The sequence below is a fragment of the Camelus dromedarius genome, chromosome 17 (genome assembly GCF_036321535.1).
Source record: "Camelus dromedarius isolate mCamDro1 chromosome 17, mCamDro1.pat, whole genome shotgun sequence".
NCBI classification, from domain to species: domain Eukaryota; kingdom Metazoa; phylum Chordata; class Mammalia; order Artiodactyla; family Camelidae; genus Camelus; species Camelus dromedarius.
Genome location: NC_087452.1, coordinates 17,102,014 through 17,115,938, shown reverse-complemented (window position 1 = coordinate 17,115,938; position 13,925 = coordinate 17,102,014). Strand labels below are relative to the sequence as shown.

The window sequence follows — 13,925 nt, the reverse complement described above, 5'->3', positions numbered from 1 at the left end:
GGGTTCTCAGTTGTCCTCAAAATATTATATAAAACACCTAGATAACAGCACCTTAAGGGTGATTATTTCTCAGGTGAAACAGTACCCCGAACTTACCAAAATGTTTCATCAGCTAGAAGTTTGTTTGGAAACTGCGAAACAGCAAAAATGGCTGGTGAAATTTACGGCATCTTCAGCTGGGCCAGTTGATCGGCACCCTAATAACAGACTCCAATCCGCCTGTCCAGACTGAGGACAAGTTGCTGTAGCTCCATCGTAGCATATTTTAAGCTTTTTTTGAACTTCAGGAATGCATCTTTTCAGAATCCGCCAGTGCTTCAAAAGCATGGCTCGCCAAACCAATCAATCTAGTACAAAGTTTGTTTTTAGATTTCGAGTTCCTTGTTACTGCTTTGTAAGCAGATGTCTTCAAAGATATAATATGGTGAAGAGATTATGTGATTTTTGGGTGTAGCGATTCTGCCAGTTATAATTAAAAGGGCCAACATCCAAGTTTTGTTTTCTTTATAAACACTGTGGAGTGTGTCAGTGGCCAATCTAAAATTACCCACAGAAGAGTGTGCGCTCTCTTCTTTAGCACAAGATAATGAAGATGGTGTGTGAAATGCGCCATGGTTATAATAAGCTGATGGACTTGCGGTCCTACGCGCAAACTTGTCCAAATGTAATTATGAGAGTTTTAAGAGAATTGTTGCTTCCTAAACTGACTCGTCAAGTGACTCAAAAGTTAATAACACCAAATTAACAGCCTGACTTTGAAGGTCTACAGTTGTACCTTAGAAAATAACTACTTGGAATTAATCATCCTTTCTTACAGGGAAACAACATCTTTTAGATGCAACTCAATGCAGGGGAGCCTATTTAGAATTCTCTGTGTATATTGCTTCTGGAAAGGTGTAGTGTGTCTAAAAACAAAAAGCAACATAGGGCTGGGCATGCAGATCTCCCATGCATGGAGGGGAGAGGGCCAGTAGGAACTTGCTCTGATGTTTATGTGGTTGGGAAGGGGTGATTGCCAGGTTTCACCACCTGAATCACAAGAGCAAGAAATCAGACTGGGGCCCAGAATCCAACAGAGAACATCTCAAGATGATTATTTAATTGCAAGCTTCTATAGCAGTGGTTTGCATATACAGAGAGGAAAAAAATTAGGAGAAAAAATTGGAGACATCAACCTGTAAATTCTCCCAGGAATTGGGAGATTGTCTAAGAAAAATGGAAATCCATACTAGAAATCTGCATGAATCACGGAAGCTGAAGATGTCTTTCTCCTTCATGTTTTCAGCATAATTCTTTATAAATTATGTGGAGAGACTGATATGTCATAATGACACCCCAATAATGAAAGTCAGGAAATCCCAGTGTCTCTTCTAGGGAGTCCCCCTCAGTGGCTGGTATGGGAGAGTGACTTACAGATTTCCCAAGAGTATTGAGTGATGGAGTCACTGAAGACAAAAATCTCACTCAAAGCAGCCTCATATTTTACTGCAATTTTGTTTGCTTTGGATGTTGCCAGTGGCCTAAGGCAAATGTCTCCTACCTCAAACTCACCAGACTGAACTACTAGAGGATCTTAACTGTTAAAAAAAAAAAAAGCACAAAATTGAAAATAACTAAAAATTTTCCTAACAACCATCCAATCGCAAAAGCATTTCTGATGCTGAACTATTTTATTTCCTTTTCTTTCTGGGGATATGTATATTGATAGGTGATACTCATGTTATCACATACTCTCTACTGTCTTCATGTAACTCTAGGCACCTGTTCATGTGCTTTCTATTCTTCTACAGTGTAGCCAGAGTGGGTTTTTCAAAAGACAAAAGGCAGATCTGATCATGTAGTATCTGAACAAAAAGGAACATCCTTATTCTAGCGTGGTTTGGCCCCTGCGTTCTCATCTAGGCTCATCTTATGCTAATTCCCTTGATCTCTTTACCCCACCTCATCTGGCTCTCTTTCACGTTGTCTCCTGCCATCTGAATTCCCCATGACAATCGCATATCTGTCCTCCTGGACATGGAATCCTTCCTCATGGGTGCCTCCCTCATTATGGCAAATAATTTGATTTTTATGTTGGATAAGATTATGATTCTCCTGTCCTGGAAATGATCATGGTTATAATCTTACATTAGTATGTTTGATCCATTGCCATGATGGGTCTACCTCCTGGATTATAAGTTTCATGAGGAAGAGCATGACGTCTGTTTAGCTCATTAGGACATCCCCTGAACTCCTCCCGATGCTTGAGACACAGTCACCCAAACATATCTCCAAGGTGAGGGCATAAGTGTCCAGAACTGTTACTGAACACTTTGGTAATGTTTCCCCATGTTACAAAGGCCCTATACCTATATTATACAATATCTGGTGGAGTTACTAAGGAATATAGGTTGGGACTTCTCTATGTCTATTATATTATCATTTCTAGTCAGGTTATGTAACTCTCGCTGCTGTAACAAACAGTCCCAGCATTTCAGCAGTTTGACATAACAGGAGTTGAGGTTTTACTCTTGGCATGGTCAGAAGTGATTTGGGAATGGGGGCTTGGTCTCCTGCACAGAGGTGGACATGGACCCAGGCTCCTTCCTCCTGCTGCTCATCCCTTTCTAAAATCTCAAGAGTCCTCCCTGGATTATTGGGACCTATCATCCAACAAGCATAGAAACAAAAGAATGAGGCCTGGAACTGGATCTGTCAGTTCTTTCCACATTCTGTTGACTGGATTAGAGTTCCCCATCACACCTGACTGCAAAGAAGGCTAGGAAATGTGGCCTTCCCAGTGCCACAGATGGTTTTGTTTCTGCTACAGTTAGGTCTTACTAAAATTTGCCAGTAGTTTCCAGATGCTCCAGAAATTGTATTATCAGTGAGAACAGGAGAACCATGCTCAAAAAACCAAACTCTCAAGGAAGGCAAGTGCCAACATTAAATGGACTGATTTAGTGGTATTGTGTCTGTCTAGGAATGCGCTACGTGGTTTGGTAAATACAGTGTCCCTATGGCAGAGAATCTCAAAACAAGTACATTTTGAAAATGAACTTTGAAGGATCAGCTGGAGGGTATACAGATTTTCATATTCACTTTCGGCTTTTTCATTTTCATATCGTGCTAGTTAATGTGCCAAAATGAAAATAGCTTTCCACTAAATGGAAGTTATACTATAAAGTTGGAATTGGTATTATCTATTGCTGAATTTCAATGGAATCTCAGAGTGATGTAACTGTGGAAGCAGGATTCTCTCCTTCAATGTTTCCCTAAGATTCTGTCAAATAGATCAGGAAAACGAAATGTATGCAGGGTTGACTTCTTAATCAACAGACACACAAAGACCCTGCTAGATAAATCAGTTGAAAGAGAACATGTACAATAACTGGCTGGCAGTATTGTAAAGACAACTTTTTAGGCTTGACATTGAAGATATTCTGGAAGAATAATTTATCTGGGAGAAAATCAGATAGATTTTCTATAGAACTGCCAAATTTAGTGGTACTCCACCGAACGTATCTACATCGACCTTGCTATTTGGGAAACTTTTTCTCTTTTAATTTAACTTTTTCCTTTGAGAAAATACGTAGCATGGACCGGTGTTGCTCTTTGATGTACAAAGCAGACATTAAATTGGATTTCAGATTAAGTGACAGCAGCAGACTAAGATTAAACATCAAGGTCATCTATGAAATTGATTTAATCATTTGTTTAATTGTGACATGCTTTGGCACAGAGAAATGCTTACCAACTTTATATTTTTGTCTTTGCTAATCAGCAATGCAGTGAATACCTTTTACTATCTTTGCTTTTTTCCATTTATTGGGGAGGAGGAGAGAAGTGAGTGGTATCCTTCTTGATCAGTATTTCCATCTCAGTCTCTCTCACTCTCTTTTTGCCTCACTTCTTAGACAGTGAAGGGTGATGTCAAAACTTAGGCCCCTATTTCATTGAATCTAAGGTCCTGTTCATTGTAAGATGCGCCATTTTTTAATTTACCAAGAAAGGAAAAACAGTACTGCTTAAACTATAATGTAATGCTTTCCTATCACCTAGAATTTTTATTCTATACTTACCAAAAGAACAGTTTTAGACTTAGACACATTTTTTATCATATTTCACACTTGTGCAAACATAAAAAGTAAAACATAAGTAAAATAAATTGGTTAAAGTGTTCCTAAAATTTCTGCACATTTATAGTCCAACTTTTCTGAATTCGCTTGACGCAGTTGTTGATGTTTGTGTTTTTCCATCTACTCTTGTCTTCTGCACCATCATGAGCATTAGCATCCCTAAAAGAACGTGCCGCTGTTGTCCCCCAAACTTTCCTCCAAGCTGCTGACACCCTCTCGTGCAAAAAGTTTTCATTAGCAAGCACAGGTGGTGATAACCCTGTCACCATCACTGCCCAGTCAGCAGCATGTTAAAATACTTCCCAATAAGATGTGAGAAAAGTACATCAAGAATTTGTTAAATACAATTTTTGTTGATCATGCAGGTGAAAACAAAGCCCAACAACTTTTCTGAATTCCCTAATGTTGTCTAGTGTTTTCAGAATATAAAATACAGGGGAGAGGCTATAGCTCAAGTTGTAGAGCACATGCTTAGCATGCACTAGGTCCTGGGTTCAATCCCCAGTTACCCCCATCCAAAAAGAAAAAACTAACAGTAAATAAATAGACTTAATGATCTCTCCCGTAAAAATAAATTAAATTATATTAAAAAAATTTTTGAAGAATATAAAATATAACCCACATAACGTATCTTTTATTTCTTTAGCTTTTTACATTGGTATAAATGAGGACTTGTAAAGAACACTCCTATGGAATTTATACCCATCCTTCATGGTGTAAATTCTTCAAATTATGTTTTCTATGAAGAGCTTAATTATAATTCACAAGTTATTTTTGTAGAAACAATATACTTTCCATGAAATTCGTGTAGGTAATATATATTAAAATCTTTGTTTCTATTCTTACTCAAACTTTGTAAGTTCAAAACTTAACTCTCTCTAACCTAGTCTAGTCTCTAGTCAGTGGCATTTCTATGTAGGCATTCCTCCCATATTGCATGATTATATTCCTGAAGATCTGTGAATAAATCAAGGGGTTTTAAATAGAATCAGGTTTTCTACCACCTTAGATTTTTTACTTCAGAATTGCTTTTCTTCATTTTTGCCAGATCTTATCATTCTACCCTACCCTAGTTCAATCTTTATCTCCCTCTTTCTTGCCTACGTCTCTTTTTAAGATAACGTTGTACAAACTTTAGTTTAACTGTACTTGGAAGCACTTAACGTTGCAAATAAGCTCCCTACAAACACTTTTGTGAAGTCTTAAACCCATGTGTATTGTGAATAGTAAACCCAATGATTATCTGGTTTAGATTTGTTTTGTTTTATGGGCTGGCTTAAATTGGGGACATCGTGTTTTCCATTTATGAGTTAACACCCCTGAATGTGTTCTGCTGAGCACCACTGTAACTCCATCCAAACTACTTTGCCATAAAAGCAAAGAATTCCTTATCAACTCCATTACTTTTTATTTGTTTTTTCATGTGTTTGTGTCTTAAAACATATTTTCCATGGTAGTGACTATTTGAGTCTTAGAAATGCAACTAGACAGATGTACTGACCACAGTTGCCAAGGGAGCAGTTTCCTTGGCGATGGCCAACCGTCATCAAAGCAGTCCACGTCCTCTGTCCCTCCCACGTGACTTGCTCTCACATGCTGCAAAACTTGGGTAGGGGAAGCAGCTCTTTGTAAATCACCGGTCCCAAGCTACCCCCACCCACCCAACAAACCATCACTTTTCATGAAGCAGGAAAGTAAGAACAGGTGGTAAATTGTGATGCTTTTTGAGTTTTCCAAGGGCCTCAGGCCACAATGCACCGTGAAGGATTTCTGGTTTCTCCAACTTTCAGTTTCAACCAAGAATTTATTCCAGTCATTTGAAGAAAATCCAAATATATACCGGCCAGTGCCCAAAGGTCAAAGCTGCAAGAGATTCAATAACAAGGGAGAACTCTTTTGCAGGGTAAATATTGTCTCATGGTTAAAAGGAGAGGTATGAAGAATCAGGCATTTTCTAACCTTGACTTGCGTTCAGACTACATTGCCTCTCTGCCTGTTAGAATGGGAATATTAATCCTTGGTGGTCAACTGTATCCTCTAGTAAAAGTCTGTGATTAAGATTGAATTTTTTCATCTCAAGATTAGAAAAAATATTTCATAATAGTCTTGAACCTTCAGAAATGTAAAGTGACATGCAAAAATTACAATAGATAATTGTTTTCCCCAAAAAAGTACACTGGCTAAGAGTGAGACCTCCATATCAAATGTCTTGTGTGTGCTAGGTCATGTTCTCCTCACAGTACCTCTGACTGGCAGCTACTAGTAAAATTCTCATTTTACAGATGAAAAACAGGTTTTGGGAGATAAAATAATTTACCAAAGTTCTACCACTAGTAGTTAGTGTGAAGATTTGAACTCCAGGCAGACTGAGTATAGACATCTCATTGAATCCATCTCCCCTCCAGTACTGACCCCGATATGTGAAGTCTTCTTGTCAAATTAACACCCCATAGGGTGCTTTTCTCATTTTTTCCCCCTCCTGAACATATTAGGATGGTTGCTACTGGGTATAAAATCTAAGAATTTGATCTATCGGCTTAGAGTTTAAAAAACATAGAAAAAAATATTTAATAGACTTCCAAAACTTTTCACCTAATCACAAATTTTGGAAACAGGGAAATATATACCAGTGGAGATATTTATGCCTCCCAGAGTATTAAGAAATACATCTGCAAAATAAGGAAGAAACCAGTCATGCTAAACCTAATCAGATTGTTCATCCATGGAATTTATTTTTTTTGCACCAAAATTTCAGCATGATTTTTTCAAAACTTTTTAGTTTTAGGCTTTCGTATGAATATGTAAAGGTGGGGGTGTGTGTGCAGAAAAGAGTAACAAAAATGATTAACATTGGGAACTTGGCTCTGAACACGCAAAGGTGGATGAAACAATTGTTGTCATGCCACACTGTACGTATTCCATGTAGACCTGACTGGGTCAGTGGAATATTTCCTGAAAGAAGGATTTAAGGACATCCTCTACCCCTTTCAGCCTAAGCAGTTTTGCTCTATTTTATACTAAAACTTTATTGGAAGAGAGATTTCTTAGGATAGAGCAGTTGGAAAATAATAGTTTTAGAGAAGAAGAAAAAGATGCAATTTTTGCATCTCAAAAAAACATATATGATATAGTTGATGCCATCCTGTTTCTATAGGGACAAGAAAAAAGGAAGCAGAGTTAAATTTCAATTGAAGGAAAGATTTAGAAGGAAACACTTCTTGATTCTGAGAGCACTGACAACCTACAGAAATACTACTTAAGTGAGTCAAATGAAGAAAGACCTTCCCTAGGAACTTGATGGGTGATACAGAACCTTTCAGGATAATCTCATCTTCCTCATCCTCACCTGTATCCAGCCCCAAGTGGTCTTCTTTGATGACAGCTATCTTCTACCTGGGAATGTTTCTAGAAGCCCCATTTGGTTGATAAACTATGAATTGTGTTCTAGTTGGAGAGAACTGAATCATCTTTTGAGAATGGTCCCAATCAGTGTGAGTTTGTGAATTGGTAGTATTTAGAATATTTATTTCCAGATGATCCTTTTTTTCTTTAATGTATATCTCATCTTTAAAAATGAAGCCTTACACTGTTCTCTGCTTTTCAGAGAAAATTTTCAAGCCTTTCTTAATTTGGTTATCAGGCACTACATATTAAGTATTTACAGTATATTTTTCTTTCTAAAAATTGGTACCTCCTAACTATGACCCATTAAAACTCCATCTTTACCAGATACATTGTGGTTTAGGGGTTGTTTTGGTTTTTTTTAAGTGACACAACATGATTGATGTAATCTGGCATGATTCATTATGATGTCAAGCATCAGCAGAACATTTTGAAAAAATATTCATTAACATCTATTACTGTAGAAATTGCCACTTGCAGATTCTTTTTCTAGGTAATTTCCTGTGTGGTGAAACAACACCTTACCGACGTCAGAGAGCATGTTTTTAGGAAGTGTGGTTATTAAAATAGGTTTTCTGAAGTCCCAGTGTTGGCCTGACGTTTATCACTAAGCATAAAGAATATCAAGTGAAATCTCAAAGATGTTTCTTCCACTTACCCACAATCTTTGACTGAAAGAAATATAGTATTATGATTGGTGCTTTTGCCATGACCCTACCTTTTTTTTTTTTTGGCTTTAAATTTTTTTTTCTAATATTTTAAATACCTTTATTGTGGTATAATTTCTGTACAGTAAACTACATATGTTTCAAATGTATAATTTGATGAATTCTGATAGATGTATATACACCTTTAAAAACCACCATCACCATCAAGATAGCTAACATTTCCATCACTCCCCCAAGAGGGGAAAAATTCGAACTCCTGATTTACCCATTACCGCCCCCTGTACCCCCTACAGGGTACAGTAACCCTAAGTTTGTTCTCTATGTCTGTGAGTCTGTTTCTGTTTTGTAGATAAGTTCATTTGTGTCTTTTTTTTTTTTTTTTTAGATTCCACGTGTAAGTGATATCATAGGGTATTTTGCTTTCTTTTTCTGGCTTCACTTAGTAAGCCTCCACCCTGCTATCAGGGACAGCTGCAGCTCAATCAGATGATGACATAGGGAAGTAAAGAGCTAGCTCATGGGCTCCCCACACTGTCAGTTGCTTACTTAGGGGAGATATTTGTGACAGAAAGATTAGGCTCCTAAGGCAAAAGCCTAACCCCTCTCTTTTTGCCGTCTAGCAGACAGACATTCATAGAGGAGGCAGGGGAGGAGGTGGCCTGGAGCTGTCTGGTACCCAGGAAAGCATGGAAGCCATGTGAACTCTTCTCCATTCACTCACAGCTTGTCTCAGATAGCCATGTCTCACTGAGTGTGCGTTTGCTCTTCTTCCAATCTTGACATCACATGCTGTACAGATACCAACACTAAAACAATTTCATACTGGGGGAAAAAAATCTTCCTTATCCATGATACGTCTGCCAGTGACCCTGGTAGAGGTCAGCCAAAGCTCTGTTTACAAACACTCTAGAACTAGACATTCTGACAGTCACAGACTACCCAAGATTTGATTCCTTTCTCACCTGGGTTACGATTTGGTGCCCTTCCTACTAGCAGGATAAAGGGCGGTAAGTCAAGAAATATTCTAAGCAAAATACATATCACAAGTACATTATTAGATTAAAACAATTCTCTAGTTTCAATATAAGATTGTTTCCTTTTTGCATTTAAACCTTTGTTTAAATCTTCTCTCCAAAGCTAATATTCACTGTATCTGCTTAAGTATATTCAGTACTTACTGTATGAAGCCTCACGTTAACCAGTATTCACATGTCTTTTCAACTGGTTTTTTAAATATTTAGTCTTCAGCTAACTTCTTAGATTGTAATCCTATCAATCAGAAATTGTTTCTTTCTTTATCCTTGGCATACAATATATCATTAAAATGTTACAATTTGTAAAAGGTTTGAGCAAAGGTGACTGTTTAAAGATACATGTTGAAACTTGAGGAATTTTTTTTTTAATAAAAAAGGTCCTTTGGAGTAGCTTTATACTTCATTTCCAAAATCTATTTTAGTATAAAAATTCTCTCCTGCCTCAGTTTTTATCTCTGCTACTGAAATACATGTCACATGTTTGCCCTGAGAGTATCTTTTTAGCTACCCCACCCGTAATGTCTATGTTCTGAAAGTGACGTACAGCAAAGCACCCATTCAAAAATTTTTTATTGAACACATGCTAGGTGCTCGTCACTGTTGTAGGGCCTGGGGACACACAGTGAACAAAACAGCCCTCTCCCCCCCCATCTCCGTAGGACTTACATTCTGTGGGGAAGATAAGCAGTAGCCAAGTACATAAATAAACATATAATGTGTCAGATGTGATAAATGCTAAGAATAAAAATAAAGTAATGAGAGGGTAAGGGAGAAGTGGGGACACTCTACTTCATTTGCTCATTTATTCAAGATATATTGTTGGAACACACTGAGCACCCACTATATGTGAGTCTCTGTACAAGGCAGCAGGCAAGACAGACACAAGCCCTGGCATATGGCTCATCATAGGAGACAGACACTTAATATAACTAGTTTATTAAGCATTTCCAAACCCTGACAAGTACTACAGTCATGAAATGGTATAACTCTTACCATATCTGGTTTCCTGTCCTGTCCCTTAAGGATCAGTGGTACCCATGTATGAGTTCTCCAGAAAGCCCTACAAGAGTCTATCTCACTGAGAGTTCCCCAATGTGGCATAAGCATTTCTGATGCCTCAGTTTCCATCCTAAGTCCCTAACCCCAGCCTCTTGGCAGGCAACCCTCCAAAGGGGTGAGATGACAAGACAGTGCAAGCCTGACTGGTCCACTTGACCTACACAGAATTCACATGTTCCTGTTGCCTTGAGTGTAGCAGAATAGGCAATTTCATTGATGTTCTCTCTTTAGTTTGTTGTCTCTCCCCTGTTGATTTTCTCATGCTCAAAGCGGGAGAAAGATCAGCAAAGGTAACGTACAATCAAATGCCCAACCAGGAAATGGGCTCCCTGCCTTACTTCCTGAATACACATCATCTCTACAAGTACATCTCTAGAAGTCCCCACACTTGATTAGGAGAATGGAACATCCATTTTCATTGTCTACAATAAGGGAAGAAGAATAGCCACAACTGTGTTCTCTGTACCTTTCATCTTTCAAACCCTTTACATTTTATATATAATCAAGTATGAGATTTTAAATTATGAGATATGAGAAGAAGTAAGAAAATGTGATACATAATCAAAGGAAAACACAGTCAATAGAAGCAGATCAGTAGATGACTCAGTTATTGAAATTAGTGAGGCTTTAAAAAAAAAAACTCATGTAAATACATGAAATGACTTATAGGAAAAAGTGGATATAATGAGGTTATTTCTGGCAAGAAAATGGAAATTCCAGAGAACAAATGAAAAATCTAGCACCCCAAATCATACAATATCTCTTACTTTTAAAAGTTCATAGGAGAAGCTTGGTAGCAAATTGCACACCAAGGAAGAGAGAAAGAAAAACTAGTCAGTAGAAAGTATTCAAACTGAAGCCAGGGGCAGAGAGAAGTTGAAAAATTAAATACATATAGAGAGCATCAATGAACTATGGGAAAATACCAAATAGTCTAACTGTGTAACTGGAGCCCTGAAAGGAAAAGATACTAGAGCAGAAAAACATTTGAAGAAATGATGTTGAATTTTTTTCCAAATGAAGTGAAAAATTTCATCCCATAGATCCAAGAGACTCCATAAACCTCTAGCTAGTATAAATGCAAAATAAATCACCCTTAGGAGAAAATAAATCAAATATTAAAGTAGACTAAATATTAAAGTAGACCAAGTTAAATAGGCTTCTTTTCTGAAGAATTTCTTAACAGTCACTAGCATATACATTACAAAATTCCTACAAGAGAATATAATAGACACATTTTGCAATTTTTAATAGGAAATCCTTTTTTAAGAGGGAGTATTTTTCTGGGGCTACCATAGTCAGGTACATATTTTGGAAAATGCTGGCCTAGTGGTAGGGAGAGATATATAAACAAAAAATTGGAAGTTTTGTTATAATGATGTGGAGAACATGTTTCACAAATACAGCAAATAAAACAGCAAGTAGTTTAGAACAAGTAAGCAAGAGGGTAAGAATATTCTAGGTAAGTGGAAAGCCTTCTGTCGGAGTAAAAGACCAAAAGGGCTTCTAAGGAAAAAATTTAAACTCAAAATGGTAGGAGGACAGGATGCATGGAAAAATGACTAAAAAAAAAAGTATATATATATATATATATATATATATACATACATACATATTAGTGTGTGTGTGTGTATATATATACTAATTTGGTATGTCAAACTAAGAATTTTGAATTATTTTTTCTTTTTCATTTTCTTCCCCCTCCTTTTTTTTGCAAAAAGAAATGGTACAGTAGACAGGAATGAGACAGGGTTTGGTCAGCTTTTTAAGAAAGTGTAGTCTGCCAGTTATATGGAAAATTAACTGGTAAGGGACAATTGGTAATGGGCAACCAATTAGAAAACTTAAAATAATCTGATGAGAGTGGCAAGAAACATTAAATATGAGGGTTGTCTGCAGAAATTCTCTCAGAGGAGAGAACCTTCTTCGTCGTGATTAATTTTATGTGTCAACTTGACTGGACCGTAAGGTGCCCACATATTCGGTCAAACATTACTTTGGGTATATCCGAGAGGGTGTTTCTGGATGAAACTAACATTTAAATCAGCAGGAGACTGAGTGAAGCAGATTTACGTGCTGAATGTGAATGGTCCTCGTACAGTTGGTTGAAAGCCTGAACAGAATTTAAAATGCTGACTTTATACAAGTAAGAAAAAATTCCTCCTGCCTGACTGTCTTGAGCAGGAACATCAGTCTTTTCCAGACTCAACCCGAAACATCAGCTCCTCTTGGGTCTTGAGCCTCCTGGCTTTTGGACTGGAACTTCCACCATTGGCTGTCCTGGTCCTCAGGACTTTGGACTCAGATGGGAACCACAAGTTGGCAATCCAGCGTCCCCAGCTTGCCATCCTCAGATCTCAGGGCTTCTCAGCCTCTATATAAGCCAATTCCTTATAACAAATCTCTTTCTGTCAATATATACTTCCTACTGGTTGTGTTTCTCTGGGTCTCCCTGACTAGTACGTGTCAATGTTTCGCTTGGGACCACTTTGGTTTGGGAAAGAAATGCCTGAGCAGATGGTTAGCAAAAGTAGGAGTGAGACAAAGTTATAACTCAAGTTGTCTAACTTAGCCATGAACAGGAATTTGGGGGTAAGAATGAGGATGAGGATGAAAGAAGAAAACAAAGCAGAGAGGGAGGAAAGATCTTATAACATGGTGGGTATTTTTGAACGAGTTGACGAGTCAGAATATGGAATAAACAGTGGGTCCTAATGGTTGCTCACACCTACAGTGGATACAGGGTACTGGAAAAGCAGCTTCCAGCACAAAAGCAGCCTGTGGTCAAGTAGTATCCCCTGGAGGAACCCAGATTTCATTTGGAAGAGACAGGAGGAAGGATTCTTTAAATAGAGTTGACGACACTGGCTAGTCCTCACAGGAATATTCCAACTCAGGCCGGGAAGTTATCCCTTCTCCCCCGAGGTCCCCTCAGGAGGTTTATATACCAGGAATAATACCCAAATGAGAAAGACTTTGCCCTTGTTAAGTCAGCTGGGCTTCTTCCTAAGTGCCTGGTGTGGTTTGAATGTTTGTCTCCGCCAGTTTCAAGTGTTGAGATGCTAATGCCTGTTGAGAAGGTACTTGGAGGTGAGGCCTTTGAGAGTTGCTAAAGTCATGCAAGTGGAGCCCTCATGAGTGGGATTAGTATTCTTACAAAGGAGACCCCACAGAGCTCTTTCCCCTCATCCACCACGTGAGGATACAGTGAGAAGGCACCAGCTATGAACCAGGAAGAGGGCCTTTACCAAAACATGGTCATGCCTTGATCTTAGACTTCTCAGCCTCTAGAACTGCGAGAAATAAGTTTCTGTTGTTTATAAGCTCACAGTCTGTGGTTATTTGTTACAGCAGCCAGAATGAACTAACACAGTGCCCTATGGGGAAGCATATGACTTGGCTCCAAGGTATGAGCGAGGCTACCCCTCTCTGCCCAGCTGTATCTAGATCTTGGACATCCTTCTCTGTTGGATGATCCTTGCTAGGGAAATCCCAAGCCAAGTCCAATACATAGAAGCACAGGCTTGTGTGATAAACACAGCCTTGTTACAGAACCAGTAGTATGAGTGACGCTGGTGAATATGGCACAATAAATACCCTAGATTCTGCCCAGAGTGACAACCTTTGCTACCTTGGCCTGGTTG

General features: G+C 38.3%; 1 long non-coding RNA gene across 1 annotated transcript in view; it reads left to right on the top strand.

Moving 5' to 3' along the window:
* Window positions 1-13,925, top strand: part of LOC105095265 (uncharacterized) — a 743,648-nt gene that overhangs the window by 598,406 nt on the left and 131,317 nt on the right. The gene's annotated exons all lie outside the window — the stretch shown is intronic.